The 21,623-nt window shown below is 48.9% G+C and overlaps 1 non-coding gene across 1 annotated transcript; it reads right to left on the reverse strand.

The window, feature by feature from the left end:
* Window positions 1-18,742: 18,742 nt before the first annotated feature.
* LOC149358056 (U1 spliceosomal RNA) lies at window positions 18,743-18,906 on the reverse strand. Its single transcript, XR_016291964.1, has one exon. It is a non-coding gene; the product is annotated as a U1 spliceosomal RNA (small nuclear RNA).
* Between the last annotated feature and the right edge of the window lie 2,717 nt (window positions 18,907-21,623).

Raw genomic sequence — 21,623 nt, forward strand, 5'->3', positions numbered from 1 at the left:
GGATGCTAAGAAAATAGGAGTTCACAGCAAGACCGTCGCGCATGTCGCACAGGGATCGTTCGCGGCTTGCCCGCTTGACGCGGGTACACGTGTATGCGCTTGTTACTCAACACACGCGGCTCTTCCGACTATTCCGTGCTTGTTGCACGCGAAGGCACATTTGTCGCGCGAGAATTCCGCGTCCTAACGTGCACCAAGCACTCGCATGATCTTTCCGCGCCTCGAGTCATTCGACCCATGGCACTTGTTTTTCGCGGACCGGGACGATCGCAGTCAATAAAAGCATGGTCGGGCATGTCTTACGTTCACATAACGGCCGCTTTCTGTCCAGTTGTGTTGGGACTGGTAGAAAAATATAAATGGGTCAAATGTTAGCAATCCTTGAAGCTGCGTGTTTGCGGCCGCATGCGTGTTTACATCCCAAATGAGCTATTTTAAGTGTCACTGCGTAAACTTAGAACGCTTTATAACGTATTCTCTTTCTTCGCCTCTTTATTTGGGTGTTTCAGCTTATTATTACAGCTATCTTCTATGCTTTTCTTGTTCCACATATTTGAAACAGGGCTTCACTCGAAAAAAGCCCTGGGAGCCTCCTTGGGCAGCCCAGCATTCGGGTGACCAGCATCACTCTTCTAACTGTACAACAAACATTTGCAGGACCACTTTTGTGCTGAAGACTTCGAGAAGCCTAGAGTGGATGGGAAGAAGAAGCTAATGTCAAGTAGTTTCGTCCTGCTTGAACGAGGCGGCGGTCCCATGGCGGTCCACGATGCTCACTGCCCAAAAGCACAAGCTTATCTCTTTGCTGCTTGGAGTGGCGAAATGTTTCCTTCGTAGCCTGCTCCGCGGAAGGGGAAAAAAGGCGTGCACAAGCTCGCGATAGCAGCGCTGAGATGCTGCTCACAATGATAGCACAGTTCCTGCAGTAAACGCAACCGCGGAGCAAAATAACCGCCAGCTGCATTACTTCGCACAAAATAATATTTTTTCTCTTCTGAGTAACCATTGCCTCCGAGCACGAAGTATTTGCGCTTCAGTGAACACTCAGCCCGATACGTCACCGAATATCAAGCTCTTCCAACACGGCGACCTTCCTGCGACGCAGTCGGCTTGGAAGGTAAATGGCAGTGGCCGCTCAGTGTTGCCAGTCAAATTCCGACCTTTGCGGTACTCTGAAATTTTTTCCAGTGACTCTATGTTTGCCCGACCAGCGTGGCCCTTCGCGTCTACGCCATCGTCGCCGCCGCCTGATTTGGAGCAGCCAGCAGATATCAGCACGGAAGATATCAGCTTGCCTGTGCCAGTTGTTGGCAGTGACGCTTATCTTACAGTATACAAAAGCTTCAAGCAAGGGTGCTTAAAGCATCCCACCAAAAAGATGCTAGAGTTTACCAACATTGTAAACAAAGCAATCTCGATTTCTTTGAAAGAAGGTCCCGTTTTTGGGGACGTTTTTTGAGAGTTGTAGACGAGCTGGAATTGCAAAACGTTGCTCGGCTTGGATGTGCAGAGCATATGGCCACTTTTACGTGCCAAGTGCTGCATTTTGTCATAGTGACATGCATGCACTTCTATGCGAGAGACGTGAACCGTCGGCTGGAGAACAGAGAAAAGGTTGTCATTGCAAATAAAAAAGCTCGCCTTCTGTAGCCATTCCCTCCGTGCTTGATGTCGTGTTCGTCGACCAAGCGACGCCAGGCCGCTCCATTAACACTTCCGACTTAGTGTGTCTGCATTTAATGCTTGTCTGTGTTCAACGAAATTAACATTCTAAAAATGAAAGTGCAGGACGCTGCTTTCGTCTGTGCGATCATTGCAAATAAAAAGCTCTTCTATAGGTTATTCGCTCCCTGCATCCAGCTAAGTGTGTCTGCATTTATACTTGTGTTCACTGAAATTGGCATTCTAAAGAATGTGCCAAATGCTGCTCGTTTGTGCGGTGCTTCGTTGATAATATAGCGCGGAATTTCGTGATTGATCTAGAAGCGGAACATCGCTAGTTTTAACCTTTCATTAATGTTTCGTGCATTCTCCCGAAGAAATATTGATAGCTTTACTCCAACGCACGTATATCATCAGCGCTAAACATCGCAAACGCGATGCGATAAAGCGCAATGCAAACTATTGTTTTTTTGCGAACTGGCATCAGTCTGCTCTTTATCTCAGCCTTACTAGCCAGGCGAAACATTTCTTTAACCATGAGACTGAAGTTTCAATGTGACAGCTCTAAAAGTACAGCAAATTTGAGTTCGACGTGTTCGTTCCCAATGTTATCGCGGATGACAACGGGCTGTCACAGCAACTGGCAAGCGCAGCGCTCCGGCGGTTCCGGGCCGACAGCGACAGCAGCGCCGCGTGGTGAGTGGAAGCGGACGGGGGCCGCTTTCTCGGGCGCGGCCCCGGGGGAGCTTGCAAACTGAAAGGGATCTAAAAACGTTGTTCGGAGGCGTGCTGGTGTTTCATGCCGCCGCGAGGCGGCGCGCACGTCGCCACTGAGATCCGGAGAGAGCACTCGCCAACCGCCGTCGCCGCACGTTTCGTCGCCTACAGACAGGTGCGGGCGCGTGTTCTCACAACGTCTGTGGTGTGCCCATGGGCGTCCGGAGGGGGGGGGGGCAAGGGGGGGCGGCTGCACCCCCCTGGAAAATCACTCCCTCGAACCGTGAGTGATGGCCGCACACCAGGGGCCGTGGTGGACTCAGCCAAAAGGGTAAAAGCAGCCCCGCTTCCACGCTTTGGGTCACATCTGCGAAATGCCGCGTCCGGGCACGCGTCTTTATGCCGTTTTCAAACCACGCCATCGTTAGCTCTGTTGAAGGCCGACCTGTTGCAGACATACAGCGGCACCGGCGAGCATGTGTTTCAAGCCGTCTTGAAATGGGTGCCTGTTTCTTTGATCTCTAGACAGATAGCGACACGGAGGCAGACAGTGCACAGTGCATCTTGTTTTCGCCTTCGTTATGCCGGCCACCGATGAATTCTTCAGGAGGGAAAGACAAATCAGCCGTGTCCACCCCCGCTTTGTCGGGCTGCTCATGGGCAAGGGCGATCAGTTGGCGCCGCCGCCGCTCGCTGTGCCTCCGATCCACGGGAGAGCGCAGTGCGGTAGAAGCGCCGCTATCAGAATCTTCGGCAAAGGAGATTAGCATCTTTTGTTCACGGCGACGCAGTCTCCAGAGGCGCCCCCACACCAGCGTCCCTTGCGTCTTCTCCGAAAACCAGCGCCTTTGGTCAACGCAGCCCGATGGCGCCTGCCTGGCTCGCCTGTCACCTCTGGCTGGGCCTCAAATGACAACAGCGCCCGTGTACTGTGCGAGGTCAGTGCCCGGTAAAGAGACCCAGGTGGTCGACATTATCCGGAGCTCTGTACTACTCCGTTCCTCATAACCTGAGTCGTTTTGGGGCTCTGAACCCCATAAAAACACACAAAACAAATTTTCCTACTGGAGTGGCGAGTGTCCCTTCCCCTTGGAAGTCGCATGGAAGTAAGCCCTTGCACGTGTGCGCGCCTCTGTATTTGTGCTTCGGTGTTTTTAGTGGCCGTTTGTCAACGAATCTGAGAACAACCAAGACAGTGGACGAGAAAACTACGAGCGGCGAGCAGTGTGCGTGCGGTTGCTCGACTGTGCGGATGCGCGAGCAAGATGGAGCGAGGTGTATGAGGCTGCGAGCGTGCATTTATCTTGTAAATAAGTTTTCGTTGTATGTATAGACATCTTTTGTTTTCAACGTACGCGTTCAACCGTTTTTCCAATCAATGTGTGTGACGAGTGTGCACCGAGAGCGTGTAATGAAGCACAGAAATGAATTTATCACCAGTGTAATCACGCAATTCGCCCAGAAAAATCCGTGGAGTCTACAGTTGCTGTTCAAGGAAGACTGACTGAGTGACTGTAGTTGCGTGTTGTGACCATATTGTGCTGTGTGCTGGTCATCAATCCGGGTGAGTCGAGAACCCGTATGCAGCAACACTGAGCACTCTTCTCCACGAAGTGACAGTATATTTTTGGATTTTTTATTAATTTTAATTGTTTCTTCGTTGATAAACTGCAATGTATCTCTCCTAGCCACACTTTAATTTGCTGTTTGTAATTTTATTTCATGTGTGTATTTCACTTATTTTTTATTTATATATAAATAAATAAATTCATACCGCAAATAGTGCCTTTTTGCTACGAACATGCCCCCCCCCCCCCCCTCCGGCGCCAACAACCAATGGGGCCCCCCCCTGCAAAAAATTCTGCGGACGCCCTTGGGTATGCCGGTTTGAATATGTTCGGGATCGCTACGTACCGACGTGGCCGTGCCACAGTGATGTCTAAACCTCATTTCCTGCCTGTCTGTGAAGAGGTTAAATATGATCGGGTGTGAGCAGCACAAAGTCGGAAGTGATGAATCAAATCATTCGCTTCTTCACACTAACAAGGATGCATTTTCTTGTTGCTGGAGAAAATGCATCCAACCGAAAAAAAGAGAGAAAAGATGAAGTTCTTGAAGTTCAGACGTACTACTTAACTTTCATAACGTTATCACAGCCAATAAGGTTTTCTTTTTTCATGTTATTGTACATTGCCCACATTGTGTCGTCTGTTGTGACTTTTTAGTGGGTTGGTTTGGTTGGTTTATGGGGTTTAACGTCCCAAAGCGACTAAGGCTATGAGAGACGCCGTAGTGGAGGGCTCCGGAAATTTCGACCACCTGGGGTTCTTTAACGTGCACTGACATCGCACAGTACACGGGCCTCTAGAATTTCTCCTCCAAAGAAATTCAGCCGCCGCGGCCGGGATCCAACCCGCGTCTTTCGTGACTTTTTAGTAATGTACGTCTTATTCACATTGTTACGAAGGTCCCATTAGCAAATTTGATGTCACCATCTGGCTATGTTTGACAAAGGTAGAAATCAATTTTCGTAAACTGGTTTATGACTACATCTTGCCAATCAAATCTCAATGCCATGTGTGTATGCCCATTTTAGCATTGCATATTGACTTCTTTTTACTTGCCTTATTTACTTCCTTTAGCCTAGTTTTTGTATAATTTGCAGTTCTCCCCTAGACTGATGCATATTTTCTGTTCATTTTCTTTTGATGGTGTTTTTGACGTTCAGTTGTAAGAGTGCGTCAAAATAAATGTCTTGCTTATTAAAGCTTGTACGAAATAGACCTTGCGTTTCGATGTGCAAGTCGTCAAAATAAAGCGTTCAAGTATGGTTGCTGATGCTTCTACTTGAATTGAGATATCATAGAGAACACCGCGGCATCAAAGCGAAAACTGCACGGACGTTGTTTTGGTGACAAGCTCACGGAAAGTCATTTGATTCGCCATCTTCCAGCGCTTCGGAGTGCCAGCGGCGCACGCAGCTAATATAGAAGGAAGAAAGTTCAAACATAGTTTTCAGTGCCAATACACGCTTTGCTGCAAGCCGTGAGAAAAGTGTGCCAACTAGCCTTTTTTGTAATCTCCACGGTATCGTGACATAGCTGCAACGAAAAGCGGGTGCTACGCACGCGCGCGCGCGAGGGGGGAGTCTCGGAGCCGACAGCAGCGCCGCCGCATCTGGATGAATTCTCGCTCCCTCTCCGGCGCGCCGATGCGAACACCTCTCCACCATAGCCGCACCAGCGTCAACCGGCGGTAGCTCTATGGACGGCGGACATGGCGTCTGGCATGGAGCTGAAGGCGTTTGGCATTTTTTGTCATGCGGCTCGGATAGCGAGGGCCTCTCCTACGGTTTCCTTGAAGGCCTCCATGTGGCGTTTGCATCGCCGCGCGCTCCTCGAAAGCGAAATCAGGAAAATTTAGAGAGGTCGTCATGTGCCATTATGTGAAGCCGGAAACGAGCTCGGCGCCATGTTGTCCGGGCGCGCTCTTATTTATTTTTCTCCGCGCGCGCGTTTCACACCCAGCGAAGCAGCTGACCTAAAGAGACTCAAGTGGTAGTGGCGCTTGGTTTCTGGCCCTTGTCCATGTACGGGTAACCTCGGAAATATTCGTGCGAAACATTCGACGTGTTCCGGTTATTGCTCCCGCGTCATCCACGCGTTACCCCTGCTCTCTTGTTCGAAACAGTGGGCGCATTTGTTTTTCAGTCCCGGACTGTCCCGGACTACTTGCGGACTCGAGTCCTGTATTTGTTTTTCTCGGGCAGCCCGAAAGCTCCGCCCACCTGCTTGCATCGCCATAGCAACGCGTTCGTTTTTAGCCTATGGCAGTCCGCGGGCTGCTTGGGGCTGCTGAGAATGCAGCAGACGATAGCTGCGCGCCGCGCTGGCAGCCATATTAAGTTAGACTCCGTGTGCATTTTGAGTGCTTTTCGTGTCCCTGGAGGTCGATATCATGCGTTAAACCTTCACATGAGCTCCGTAGCTCCTCTCTGAGCCATCGCAAGACTTTTTGTTCTTGCATCTTCCTTTATTTTCTTGAAATCCACCGCACACGGACGCGCGTTCGGAGCTGCGAGCGCGTATTGTTTGCTCGTGTCGTCAAGAGGTTCTTGTTCGCTTGTTTTGCCACATGCTGTCTGTACGCTTACCTGAAAGCATCGCAGGTGAACCACTCGTATACTGGAGCAGCTATAGAGCTTGTTGTCAACATTTTTGCGGAGGCTTTCGTCTATCCGCCTTTCCGCAACGAGTTGGGCTACTTTGTGCGAACTTCGCCGCAAGCAGTAGCGGCGAGCATACCTCCGAAGCTGAGTTCTGTAATGCACCTACGCTAAGCTGACAGTACAGTCTTTAAATCGACTCAGTATCATGATCGAGCGCACGGCGTTGCTTCGGCGTCGTAGTGGCCGTGGCTTGCATCGTCTGCTAGCAGATGACAGCGTCCTTGTACGGTAACCGAGGGGGAGCCCGACTCTGGCGCCGTGTTCGAAAGCAGCCTATGGCAAGTAGGTCATGTGACCATGACGCTTTTCCTGTCCGAGCGGAAGCCGAGACCTGCCAGCAAGTAGTCCGGGACTGGAAAAACAAATGCGGCCAGTGTGGCCTTGCTTGGTCATAATCAAAAAGCATTCGGCGAAGGCGCTTATCGCATCTGCGGCAAGCGCGAGAAGGAATTTTCGCTTTCAGTTATTGCGGTGGCCCATCATGGTACGCAGTGTCTTTCGCCGCTTTTGCCTGCGTCATTTTGCGACGGCAGCCCCGCCGCGGTGGCTCAGTGGTTACGGAGCTCGGCTGCTGGCCCGAAAGACGCGGGTTCGATCCCGGCCGGGGCGGCCGAATTTCGATGGAGGCGAAATTCTAGAGGCCCGTGTGCTGTGCGATGTCAGTGCACGTTAAAAACCCCAGGTGGTCGAAATTTCCGGAGCCCTTCACTACGGCGTCCCTCATAGCCTGAGTCGCTTTGAGACGTTAAACTCCAATAAACCAATAAACAAAACTATACCGGCGGGCGGCATGTCGCCACAAAAAGTGCGTCATTAGCGAAGGTACAATGCATTCTCACTTCTAGGTTACGGATAAGCCTACCTATGTCGAATTATGGATATATCGAACAATTTCGTGACCCCCTTCGAGTTCGATGTATTCTGGTTCGACTGACGGCAGAATTCAAAACTGTTCCTTCTTCTGCCAGTGGAGCAGCACGTCCACGTAAATTCTCGGCTCTGTTCCGTTAGAGCGAAGCACGCAAATTTTAATTGTTAACTCAATGGGTTTGCCGTTCGAAACATGTTGTAGATATATTTTTTGCAAAGCCACAGAGCATCAGGCGGTCCTCTCTGCGGTCATTAGCTTCGTTTTGGACTTTCGATAAAAATAGTGAATGGCGTGGGTGCTTCATTGCAGCAGCCTCTTCAGAACCATTCTAGAGAACCAAGCAGCTTCCAAATGCAGTGAGAGGGCATTCAGCCTCAGAAATCGAAGACGGAGCTGGGTCATGCTGTTTCCCGCGTAAGAACTAAGCGCCGCCTGTGCGCGCCACACCCGGCTTTTGCAAAGGAAGGTGACAGCTTCGGTTATTTTCCGGCGCAGTGCTGTGTAAGCGGTAAATTCGCTGACTGTGCCAACGAATTCACCTTTTGCTTTCAGCCAATTCATCGTTTCGCTTATGCGCTAGGTATGTGTGCGTGCGTATGTCAGCTATTAGTATCATAACCTTTTCTCTTTTTGCTTCAACAGTCGCTTTCGCAAGTGCCGTCTCTCTGGGTGTGTCTTAGTGACAATGAAGTGCAAACAAGCAGCATAACTTTAATTTGCAGCGACACTCGGTTTTTCTGCCGCCGCATCCGCTGAAAGAACCGCAAACACTGCTTAACTCCAGCCACTCTCATACACATGGTGTGGACTTGTACACATCACAACACAAACAACCCAAACACCCCAGACACGTGGGAGTCTCTCCTGCGTACTTCCGAGCCGGCAGACCAACGCCGGCTTATCCAGCGCGCGGTGGAGGCCGCGACATCCCAAGGGATCCCCGCCGACCTCCTCTAAGCCAGCGCAACCGGTCCTTGGACTGGTCCCCTGTTTTGGGAGAATAAAAGAAATCACCACCACCGCACCCTCTTTTCTTAGTTTAGTAAAACACGTTGCGGGGCTAGTTGCTGACGCATTTTCTTTCCTTGAAATTTAAACAGCGCTACATTTTCAGACCAATACACAGATAGACATGACAGCGCCCGTGCTGTCATGTCTATCTGTGTATTCGTCTGAAAATGTAGCGCTGTTTAAATTTCAAGGAAAGAAAATTCTTTGTTTATTTCTGTGCGTGGTGAAAGAACGTGCACATCGTATTTGAGGGCGATGTAGATGTTTTGCTCCCTCTGCCGTTTTGAAGACGCTTTCTCCTTCGTCTCAATAATGACGGAGAGCTGTGGCTGTTGTGGTGAAAGGCATCGGTGGCCAAGGACTTGTTGCGTACATCGGCGCCTCTACTACAGGCCAGAAACAGGCGGGTAAAACAATTTGAATTTTGGAAAGGTTCCTGCAGTACTTGATTTTTAATTTCCAGTATATATTATGCCATTTGTGCATTTCATTTTCCATCTTATGCTGGTGTTTAAAAAAATTATTCTACGCACTTAAAGGGACACTGTGGAGAAATTGAAGTTGGCTTTTATCGACAGAATACCAGCTCCTGATTACAAAAACGCCACTCATTCTGACAACAAAGCTCTTGTAACGTAGAAAAGAGCAAGAACCAAAATACAGGTATCGCCGCCACAGGCCAAACTCGCAAGTACAAGCGTGATGACGTCATAGGACAAAACAGTGTTGCTAGAACCAACACTAGGAGACGAGAAGCCATGAATCACTGAAGCGCAGCCAATGCATGTTCAAATCTCCTTGATGTCGCCAGATGGCGCCACGTACCCGGCAGCTACGCGCGTGTCTGCAGCATCGGTACCAATCAGCGCCTGCTCACCGGCGATAGGCGGGCTCCCGGTATTCCGCTAACGGTAACAAGGTACACGGTATGCTAAAGGTGTCTATTTGCGAGAACTACGTTGACGACTTCGAGAGCGGGATCCATCGTAACGCTGGCAAAACGCCGGTGCAAACGTAAACGAAGCGACGGTAGCGACGGCCGCAATAGCCGATAGATGCCTTCAACGTGCGGCCGGCGGTAGCTTTCTTTTCGGCCGCACTGCTGGCCGCCAGAAATCACGGAGTCTGCGTTACGTCATGTGCACGTCATGTTTCACGTCACTTAATCCTGTGTCGTCATAAGAGAATCCCAAGTTTGAATCAGAGTGGCGGGAAAAACTTTTTCAACTTCGAATCCAAATTTCTTAGAAATAAATGCATCTTTCGCTGCCGGCCAAGTGGCAACAAAGCCATGAAATGCCTATCGGATTTTGCTTTAAAAAATATCAATAGAGCTCTCCTCACTGTCCCTTTAAGGGCGGCATGGTCCGCAAAAAATAGCGTGGCTGGTAGTTTTTGTCAGTATATTTTCTTGCCTTCAGAATTACATGCAGCTTGAGCTGCTCATATGTTGTTCAGAATTATGCTTTCTTTGTATTTGGGCGCAAATCATAGCGTGACTACAAAAAATGGACTACGAATACGTTATGCGCATCCTGCTCTAGCTGACAAGACCGAACGGCTGTAATTGGTAATGCCGCAAATCTTTGTAGTGTTTGTTCATTCTTCAAAGCTGCCCACACATCGCTTTATCGCTTTGTTTGTGGTGCAAGACACGACCAGATATCTGCATTGATCAGATCCAGGCGAGGCCGAGTCTACGTTGTTCAATGAGGCAATTCATAACCAACTCGCCCAGATTTCCGTACTCCAGCAGTCCTAGTAACTTTGCACGCTTTATCTCGAAAGTTGGCTATTAGCTTTAAATTGAGCCCGACCGAGAGCGGCGGGCATTCTGTTCGACGACCGCCGAGCACGCTTGTTGCTACGGCGCCGCCGAGTCACTCACTTCTTTCGGGCGCAAGTCAGCCCAAATAAAGAGGTTCGTTTGGAAGCCATTCTCGCTGTTTTCCTGCTCGCCGGACTGCAGTCACCACTAGGTTACAGTATTATGCTTGTAAATTTAGTTAACCGATAGCACAGTGATATTGCCCACGGATGTGGTGCATGGGGTCTGAGAGGCATTAATGTGGCGTGCAGTCTTTGCAGCTATAACTTCGCAAATAAAAGGATTGTATACATGTGGGACTCTTTAGGCAGTGATTACTCAACAGATCTGCCACAAATTCATCAGAATACTATGTGCCAGGTAGAACTAGCGTGTGCGGCCCATTAGCTGCGTTAGTTGTCCATCATTCGCTCCTTCATATCTTCCAGTATACTGGCTGAAGTTTCAGATTTGTTCAAAGAATTCAAGGAGCAGCTGAACGACGGCCAGATCTGAGTAGTTTCCTGCAACTTTGGAGCCAGATTCAGCTCCTTCTCCGGGTATGTGTGCGGTCTTTTGGTTAGAGCGCTTCTATATGCATGTGACGGTATATTGTAAGAGGTCACACGACATGCTATCGGCCAGTGCTTATTCCACCATGTTACAAGACAGCGTGCAGTTACGGCCCCTGTTGCCGGTCGTTCCAGCAGCGCTCTTTGAGGCGACCACACATTCGGCTGGACAAAATCGGGTGCTCTCACAGCATTCGGCTGGCTCTTCCCGAGCGCTCGCCTCTCTTTCAGCGTACCTCGAAGCGCTCCGACTTTGTTCTGAGAGTAAGCGGGGCACTCTGGGTCACGTGGGTGCTTCGCACAAACCCGAGCGCAGCGCATTCAGGTACTGTGGCGACGGAGCGGTTGCCGGTGGCAGGTGGCGTAGTGATTGTGTGACAGAGTCTTAATGTTCTTGCACTCGAGTTTTGCGCAAGCTTAAGGCAAAGAAGTTCATCAGTATGTGCCAGAGTCTTCGAACGTTTCTTCGCTCGGTGTAGCAGCAGAGGTCACCGCGCCAACGTCGCTTACTGCGCCAGCGGTGTTTGCAAGTATGGAAAAGGCTGAGTATACTATACTACAAGCCCCTATAGGGGCTTTATGCGGTGTCTTTGCCCCTGCATTTTTAAACGACACATCTTTGAGGCTCCTTTCTTGTGTCTGTGCAAATTCAGTGGAGGTGTTCATTAAAGTGTGCGGCGCAAAAAAATACGCTTGTGCACCGTGACATGGAAATTTTTATTATTTTTTTATCTGGCGCATAGTGGTAGTGTCAGCTGGCGAACTTGTCGGGTGATGACCGCGCTGACCAAGATCGAAAGTAATGTTGCGGTGCCGATCAAGCAGCTCTTTGTCTGCAAGCGCGCCGAGGATGGAGGGCTTGGACAAGAAGGTGTGATGTGGGATAAATGATATGCGCTGACCGTTGCTACCAGTCAGTGCCAAGCGAAAGTCTTTCATGTTTTGTTTCTGTCACGTGACCGCTCTCGAAGCGCCTCGCATATTCAGCTTGTCGGCGCCTCTTGAAACTCGGATTCAGAATTCGCCCCGATCTGCTTGCTCCGGGTCAAAGGATCACAGCGACCAGTCGAAGACACCATTACTGGCCGCAGCGATGGAAGAGGCTATGAGGCGCCTCATAGCAGGTTGCCCGGAATTAATTTTGACAGCCTGACCATCTGCGACGCGCGCTGACATCGTGCAGTACACGGGTGCGCCTTCATCTTCGTCCGAATGGGGCTGACACGGCATAGATATTCGGTCCCGCGACCTTCGGCTCAGCAGTCGGGCGCCATTGGCGGGTCGACAGAAATTATAGTAGGGGACACTCAAAAAATTAATTTTAAAATTTCGCCCGAGACACTTGAGACTGCTTACGTGTGGGAATGCGGAAGCATTACTGTTCCCGGGTGCATTGTTTATAGGTAATGTTTGTACGTGCATTAAAGCTCTTTTCTGCGATTTTGTGTGTTCGCGCACGCACACACACACGCGTATGACACCACCCGGAACACGCTGTACTACGAACAGTGGCATCCCAGTTTAGATGCGAAAGTCTGGGAAGGCATACGATTGTAGCTGCACATGTCTGTTGGAATCCCTGTCGCAAACTAGCCTCCAACTTGAAAAGCAGATGTAAGCTATATATATATATATATATAATCATTTTACGAGGAGTGGCCAGGGGAGAGAGAAATACTCTCAAACACGACACCCCACTGTTGCCGTCCTCCCCTGGGCTGATAACCCGGCGCACGTAGCAACGTCCGGCTGCTTAGCCACCGGTCAAGCGCGTGTTTGCGTCTGCACAACAAGAGCAGCAATGTTGTATGGAACGCCAACGTCCTCTAGGCATCAAAGTTTTATTGCCGGTTGCGACATTTGTCAACGAAAGTAGAAAAAAAAACGGCGCCAGCATGCACGCGCACCATGTACTGCGAAGGTCTCCGGGCGTCTGCGATGTCTACTTCTTCACCGCTTTCCCGCCGGCCCCAAGCTGCATTGGCAGAGGACGTAGTTGGTGAACAAAAATACTTGCGCCAGCAACAAGCTTACGCATCAGCGCACTTTGTGAATTAAATGCATACAGCAACAAAATCGCTGCCTGCGCTTAATATCGGGTGCGGAACGAAGCGCAGCGCCTGGCTTGCCAAACTATACTCTGTGCATAATTTTAAGGGATGAAGCTTTTTTACGGCGTTAGCTAAGCTGTTTTATTCAGCAGCACACGATGTGAGGACTTCACAAATTTAGCCGCAACTTTGTTTCGCCACCCCACATGTTCGCCAATATGGGAGCGTGTGGGCATCACCACCTGAAAACAAAAAGCAAGCCATTAGTTCGAAAATACTAATTGATTTTCCACAGCATGGCATGAATGGACGCGGCGACAAGGACTTTTACCCAACTGCAAAGTGAGCGAAAATGCAGCCATGGCAACGTAAGAAACAGTATGTACGGGACGGTAAACTCTGCCATGTACTGTAATAAATTGTTCGACTGAAATAACATCGGATGCATTGTAAAAAAGTCCACTATGCATAACCGTGCCAGAGATACAACAAACGCAACGACTTGAGCGATGCCCCTACCCGATTGAGATTGGAATTCGTAACTCAGGTGCGGCGATTCGGCCTGTCAGTAAGTCGGTAATAGCGTTCCATTAGCGTGCCAACCTATCAGACCGTGTAATTACACGTATTCTGATATTTGTGAACCAGTCAGTACTGGCGGGAGCAAAGTAGGCGAGAATGCGAATTGCTTTCAGTGAACTGGCTTGTATCGCTCGTAGTACGAACAGCCTTACACAAGCGGCAGGAGGGGCCGAATTTCAATTTCATCGCGCGTATCTCCGCAAACTCTGCAATGATCAGAAGTGTATTCGTTTCGTTGGTGTACTCGCTGTTGTTTCTAAAGTGTTCAATTCGTGAACGGGGCACTCTGTCGCAAGCTCCGCATCTAAATTGTCACACTCGCCATGACAAAGCAGGCAGCGAGAGCGATCATAGAAACTGTGCTCCACGAAAAACTAGATATTCGATTGCTCTCTGCAATGTTGAGGTTGAACACACGTTGCTTGCGTTTTTCCAACAAGCAACACCATGCCACATTTGCCCTAGAGGCAACCGGCGACAGAAACTACACGCGTCAACTGCGAGCATGGCACTCACCGATGCTGATCGTTCGCTCCGTTGAAGAATGGTCGCCTGCTCCCGGTTGGTTGTTGCAGGCGCTAATAGCATAGCACACATGTGGATGAACACGAGGCGAACCCCCACGCATGATTTATAGACCTGGCAGGAATGAGACGGGCAGATGACACTTCCAGAAATCACACACTGCTTCGTCTGCAACCCACGATCTGCAGATTATCAGCCCACGATGGCTCGGCGGTAGGCGGCGCTCGAGTAAAACAAACATGGCGGCGCCCAGGTATCGAAACTAAACTATATATATATATATATATATATATATATATATAAATATATATATATATATATATATATATATATATATATATATATATATATATTGTGAGGTTTTAAATGGGGAAAGATATACACGTTCTCCCCGTTTAACCGCGGCTGACCGAGTTCAAAACCGCCCGGACCCCACCACCCCTTGGTCGCGAGCGCTACCGAGCGCACGGCGACCACGGCGGGCCTTGCTCTGAGGAAACAAAGGAACGACACACTGGCTGACACAAACAAGGCATTTATTGCTATAACAACAATAACGCCAGCTAGCAACAAAATACACTGAGGATGTCCGACTCACCAGCACGGTTACGAGCGAACGTTCGCCCACGGTAGGGCAGGGGAAAAACTCCCGAGGCCGGAGGGGACGAGCTGAGGGGAACGTGTTTGCACACGAGGTCGCCCGCCGGTGAAGAGCCGAGCGGCGCGCGAAACGTCCGCGAGATATCCCGGTCCCCAGGAGAAGAGACCCTGTCGCTCCCCGCGCGCGCGCAGCAAAACGCCATCCGTGGCGCTGGTGTCGCTGCGACGCGAGCGCCCTCCCCTGTTAAAGCAACACAACTAAGGGGAGTGCGTTGAGGGGAAGCTAATCACAGGGTACTAGTGCGTTGCGCAGGAGATGAAGGCGTCCCTATATATATATATAAACACGAACGACTTGTATAGCATTAATTCATACTCGGCTTGCTATGTGCGTCATACGACCGCTTGATGATATCATCCGGTTTTCTGGGATATTGTGTACCATCTGTAAGTGTACACGCACGCACGCATGCACGCATGCACGCATGCACGCATGCACGCCGCTTTTTGTCGTAATGACAGTTGCAATGCTTTCGCATTGTAACAATGTTTCCTTGCCCTATAGGTTTGACGGACTCAGGCGAGTCGACATATAGGGTGTGCTTTCACACAAGTCGTCACGGAATGAACCAACATGGCGCTCAAATACTTCGCGTACTTTTCCGATGGGCACTTTTTGTCCTTCCCCAGCGATCGATACTCCAGGTCTGTTCGATTCACCCGCACTACGTGAACTTCGCCATTCGTTTCAGCGGTGCAAGATAGCGCCGTCTGCCCGACGCCATTCGTTTCAAAAAAGTGCAGGCGTTGTGCAGGTCTAGTTTAGGAAAGTTCAGGAAAACTGTACACCTCCTCAGTGGTCGGTGCCAAAATGGTGCAGCTGCAGACGCCATGGAAGCAGTCGACGCCTTGCGCGGCGGTGGCTTGCGCTTTGCGAAAAACGGTGGATATACTCAAATTATTCCACTTGTCGATGAGAACGGTGCCCCACATTGGCCCGACTCTTATGAAACGTGACTGGCCACCCCGGAAGACGGCGACGGAGGCGGGAAGGGCGGCCCTCGCCGGCACCTTGCATCTCTCGACCACGGCGCTCTTGACGGACACGTCACCGCCGTCTTTCCTTTGGACTAATGAAGTTATAACAGTACTCAAAGCCGGTTATGTTAACTGAAAAGTAAAGCCGTGCATGCAGCGTGATGCACGCGGTTGCAACAACCGCTTAATATGCAAGTCGGCGCGCGCACACTTCAGTCGATCGTGTTCAGTAAAAGAACAGATGTTCGTTTCGCTTAGCCGCCGCGAGGTTGCATCGAGGCTGATTCATGGCACTACTTCGCTGCGATATGCTGTTTGAAAATTCTTCATGCGGTTCGGGATGTTGGTAGCCGTTGATATATGGACGCCACGACGCTGGCTGCAATCTGGTGGCGACGCCAAGGCTAGCAGACGACCAGGCCGGCACTCGACCATTCGTTTTGGAAGCAGACAGTGCCCTGCTGCACTTGAACCGCAGGAACTGGCGCTGCACGCTCACGGCACTGCAGCGGAACTTTACAGAACTGGTGCAGGAAGTGCAGGCGAATCGAACAGACCGTCTGTTTCATAAATCAGGTACAACGCAGTGAAAGGTTTGGTAGCACTCCGCATAAAAAAAAAAATAAATAGAGTCGTGTTCCTCCGCGCTTGTTTTGTGGCTCAGGGGTCTAAGGAACGAGAAAGTGACTGTGCGTCGTCAGCAATGAAATCACATTTAATAAAGCTCAGGACAAATGTATCATGTAATAAGCGCGCAGGCAAAGCATTTATTACGTTTCGCTTACCACAAGGAACGTACTACTTTCTGATCGCGGATGTAGGCAGCTCAAACAAGAGCGCTAGCGTTGACCGCCTTGCACCTGATGTTTGAAAGGGAATATACAGGGTGCTTCACGTAACTTGAACCAAGGATTTAAAAAAAGCGGTAAACCGCAGCCCGCTGAAACCAACGATACATTGTTTGCTATCATGTGGCGCTACTCGGGATATTTTTTATTGCGCTTAATTAGTTAATTAACCAAGATGAATTGTGCAAATTTTAAAATATTCATTTTAGAGCCAAGACCGTTACGTTAGGTTATAGAGCAGGTTTATAAACAACCGATCCAGTTTATTCTAGCATCGTATCTCCTACGGGGTCCTTTTTTCCGGCATGTAAAGAAAGCCCGCGAAATATGAAAAAAATACCACGTGACTACGCTCGTGCGCTACCAAATTGCAGCGCTCTCAACGGCGTGTGCCCGAAGCGCCGTTTCAGGGACCATCGGTTATCTGTCCTATACAATACCTGCCCTGCCAAATATGCCCATTCCTTCTTGGTTTCTACTAGGATATAAAAGAACTCGCGTTTGTTCCCGGACCTATTCTCGTTGCTTGTCTCCTAACGCCGTACCTATAACTTTCCTTTCCATAGGTCACTGTGTTGTGCTCCGAACTTTCCTGTTAGCCTCCACTTTTTTGCCCTAATAGGTTAGTGCCGGTAAGATACAAAGGCCTATATACTTTTCTCTGGAGGGATATTGGTTTGGTAGGCTGCTATTCGTCACCTTAGAGTGGCTTCCAAGTGCAGTAAACCCTATTCCGATTCTTCTAGTTATTTCACTGCCGTGGTCCAGATCACTTACCACTTCCAACGCTTCGCTGCCTGTCGTAAACTGCTGTTTCTTTCCTGGGCTATCCAGCATTACTTTAGCCTTCCGCAAATTAATTCTTATACCTACTGTCCTGCTTTGCCTGTCTAGGTCCGCGATCATGTTTTGCAATTCGTCCCCTGAGCAATTCAGAAGGCAATTTCATCAACAAATCAGACTACTAAGGTATTCTCCACTAGCTTTTATCTCCAACTCTTCCAACTCAACTTTCCTGAATATCTCCTGTAAACATGAAGTGGATAATACTGGGGAGATCTTGTTCCCTTGCCTGACCCTATTCCTTATGGGTGTCGTGTCACTTTCCCTGTGTACGAATGCGGTCGCTGTGCAGCCGCTATAGATATTTTCCAGTACCTTTAGTATGCTTCTTCTAGACCCTGCTTACGCAATGCGTGCATGACTGTCGACGTTTCGGCCGAGTCAAATGCTCTGTCGTAATTTATGAAGTCTATATAGAGAGGTTAGTCATATTCTGGGCATTTATCTATCTCCTTATTCATCTAGTAAATGTACCCTATTTTCTGCCCTTACGATAGCTGGTCGTTTGGATGATCGAAATGTAAGGTTGCTCACATTATATGTTAGCGATTTCTTTAGTAAATATCTTGTACGCAACGGGCAGTAAGCTGATCGGTCGGGAAATTTTCAAGTCCTTGACGTCCCCTTATAGATTAAGAGCTTGCAGGATGGACGATTCTTGTATGCTCGATGTCCTGAGGCGTTGCTTATACAGGGTGGCCAGCTTTTCAAGCACATTCTCCTCACCGTCCTTCAACAAATCTGTAGTTACTGATCTTTACCAGCTGCTTTCCCCCCTTGCACTGCTTGAAAAGCTTTCCTTACTTCCTCTTTAGTTTCCTCTGGGATGTCCAGTTCGTCCTCACCAATGGCTTCATCATTAGCATCCTGATGGTTTCGGCTGCTGTAGAGATCTGTGTAGAATTCTGCGGCTACTTTAGCTATCTTTTACATATTGTTAATAACGTTGCCCTTCTTGTCTCTTAAGACGTTCATTAATTTCCTCTTGACCCCTTCAAGACTACCTCTGTTCTTTAGAGCATGCTGGATTTTCTCCATATCTTGCTTCCTTATGTCATTAGCCTTCAGTTTATTGGCTAGCTTTGGCAGTGCTGGCAGCCCTATCGTATAGTTTGTGTTTCTGTCTGTGCTTGCTTGAGTGCAGTGCGGTCGTGCGGAGACCCAAAGACATGCCCCGAATGAAGTTTTTTCTCTCTCTCATTGTCCGTACCTATGTTTTGTTCTCCAGTGAGCTTCTGAATTCCTCTAATTTCCCTCTCCGCACCGACTCCTAGATGTGCTCCTGCCTTACCGTGCTGAGAAATATCAAGCCCTTTAACAGAAGCGCTGCATCACTTGTGAACTCCATCCAGGCTTATACGTTCTGATTTTTGCATTTGATCATGGTTGGGGGTACCGCGCGCACGCAGCCCCCCACTACCAAAAATTACATGCTCCACCTGCCTCGATTGAAGCAGTGGCAGAGGTCAGCGCAGGCGCAGTGCAATGCCCACGCCTCGCCCTGGAGGGTCCTCCGTCCTGACCGAGGACGCCTCAGCACCAGGTAAGTATGCCGCACAGATGCAAGGCCCGAAGAGCTCATCGTCTGCGACCGCCATACGGTTGACAGTGAGTCTTTATGTAACGAGTTAATTATAAATCCAACAACTAAATTCTGAGCACCAGTTTTAAGCAGATTAGCCATTAATGGTAACTTAGCGCGAGAATATTAATTATTGTGTTGCTTACTGAGCCTTCGAGAAGAACAAAATTGTTGAAACGCACCTGAAACACCTGAGTGCGTTTGCACACTTCCAGCAGCTGTGGCGCCACCTGTCGCCGTCATCGATTTCTTACTTCTTTTTTCTCGCTTTTCCGTTTCTTTATTTTTTTCGCAGAAAAACAGAATAGTAATAAAAAAAGGTGGTAGGGTTTTAACGTAGTTAAACCGTGTACACGTGTGTTCAGCCTGGTTGGCTCACGGTTTTGCTTTCCGGGTCGTCGGCACGTCTGGCAACGACGTTAGACTCAGCCTAAGCTCTGATCTGCTCTGTTCGCGCCGCAGATGGAAGTTGATGAAGACGACGGTGTGCAATGCACAGCACGAGAGTGCGTTGCCCTTTAGATTTCTTTCTGACTGTGCAGACTTACCGCACAATCTATGAATCACCATGCCCCAATCGCAAAGCATTTTCTGTTGCCAGCCGACCCCCTTTTTTGCTGCCCACTGGCCTCGTTTTCATACCCCACAGGTTGTGTTTGCGCTGACTACTTGAGCCTTTATGTGTGCAAATTTATCACATCCTTCCAACGCTAAGCAGTCGGTCCTTACCCACATTGTTTTCGACATTTTTCCCCAAAATGCAAAACTTTGACCACCCCGTAATCTAAATGGCTATTAGAAGATCGCCGAAAGACCCTTTCTACAAACACTACAATAGCAATTGACGCCTTCGCAATGCAACGAAAAGGCGGGTGTGGGGAATATTCTGTCGCGTTTAGACTGGTCCTTTTCACGGTGCCTTCCGGATTTCACCCCTATTTTTCAAGCAGAGTTTCTGGCAGTAGGACTTGCTGTACGCAAGCTAGGCCCTTCTATTACTGCAGTGGCACTCGTTACCAGTTCTTTATCTTTGTGTTCGTCACTCGCTTAGCATGTTGACTGTTCACTTTAAGCACATTTTTATCCCTGCTTCCTTCGCATTTGAGCCTTGTTCATTTAATATGGGTACCCGGTCACAGCAGTGTTGCAGTAAATGAGATCGCTGATAACCTCGAGACGGCATCCCTAACTGGCCCCGTCACTGTAAAAAATCTTTCTTGAAAAATACAGAAATTTTCTGTATTGTTGTGTTTTCTCTTTTGAGTTTTTCTGTTATTTAATATACGTTTTCTGTTTTGAGCTTTTCTGTTTTCTAACGTACGTTTTCTGTTTTGACTTACAGAAAATATGGAAATTCTGTTTTGTTTTTTCCGCACTTTGTTTTTGGCTTACTTACATTTTCTGTTTGATTGTTTTTGTCGTATTTTGTTCTTGTGCGTTAAACGTACATTACGATACCAAGCGGTTTGTGAAAATTCATGGTTATTCGAAGAATACAGGCCAGAGAATTTTTAAAACATGAAGCTTTGAAGTGGGATTATTAGCGCAGGAACTCCTGGTGCCAGGCCGTGCTTGTCGTTGCGGGCTTCTCATTTGTTCCGCTGCCCAGAATCCATAACTTTCATGACTGCTGGAAGGTAAGGACTGGGTTAAGATTAGTATGCTAAATCTATCTTGACCATTTAGGTCAGATAATAAATCCATAACAAATATAATTCTACAAAAATGATGGCAGTGGTGTCAAAGGCGAAAAGTCCGAAAGGCGAAAGGATATCCGAAAAGTCAGAGTTAAATCGTAGGCTGCTCTCTCAATAATGCATGATTCCAACACTGCAGCTGTTTGTAACTGCCGTCTGAGGCACCAGGATTAGGTATCAAATGTCGACATTTATAAATTTAAATGTAAAAACCAGCTATTCAGACCCATCTCACTAACTAGAGTACTCCAGATTGAATGTCAGTGCTGCTGTTATGTACGCGTCAGCAGTGGGAAATATGAAAGTCTACTCGCAAAAACATGGTACTGCGGGCCGCCGCACGGCGGTCATAAGCACGACGGGGTTCCCTCAAATTTCAAAAACTCGTTCCCATCACAGAACGCTTCGATCGAGGTCTTTGGCGTGTACTGCCACCCTGCATTAGCGAGTAGGCAACACGCCTGCGGCAGCACTTGCCTCCGTCTTTGGAGTGGCCAAAGGCACGCGGACGGCTAGCAGCGCCACGCTCTTTTATGCTACTTTTCATACTGCACGCATCTCTACTCCCATTACAACAGCGCGTACATAGTTTGATCAGCCTCAGTGCAGCCTCTCGCAGGCTGGGGCCTTTCTAAATAGCGTCGTCATCGAGTGTATTCATGCACACAGTAATAAATATCTGATAAAGGTAAAGAACACAATGACTAGCGTGCACGCGTGCATTATCCTTCAGTGTCCGGCGACGACAAATTCAGTAGGGCAGGATCGCGCGTTCTTTACGCAATAACGGTACCACCCGGCTACAAGTCAGTCATAAAAAGAAGCGGAGCAGATTGTCCATACCAAATAGGAGGAATTGGCACCGCTTACCTTCTTTCGGAAACAGTCCGGTCTGTAAAACCATGCAGAAAACGTACGTGCTGTGAGTGCTGTGCGTCTATATACGGCAACCATCTTGAAGAGACCAGGACCGCAGGAAAACAAAGGAC

The sequence above is a fragment of the Amblyomma mixtum genome, chromosome 3 (assembly GCF_055824585.1).
Source record: "Amblyomma mixtum isolate Tamu chromosome 3, ASM5582458v1, whole genome shotgun sequence".
Taxonomy (NCBI): Eukaryota; Metazoa; Arthropoda; class Arachnida; order Ixodida; family Ixodidae; genus Amblyomma; species Amblyomma mixtum.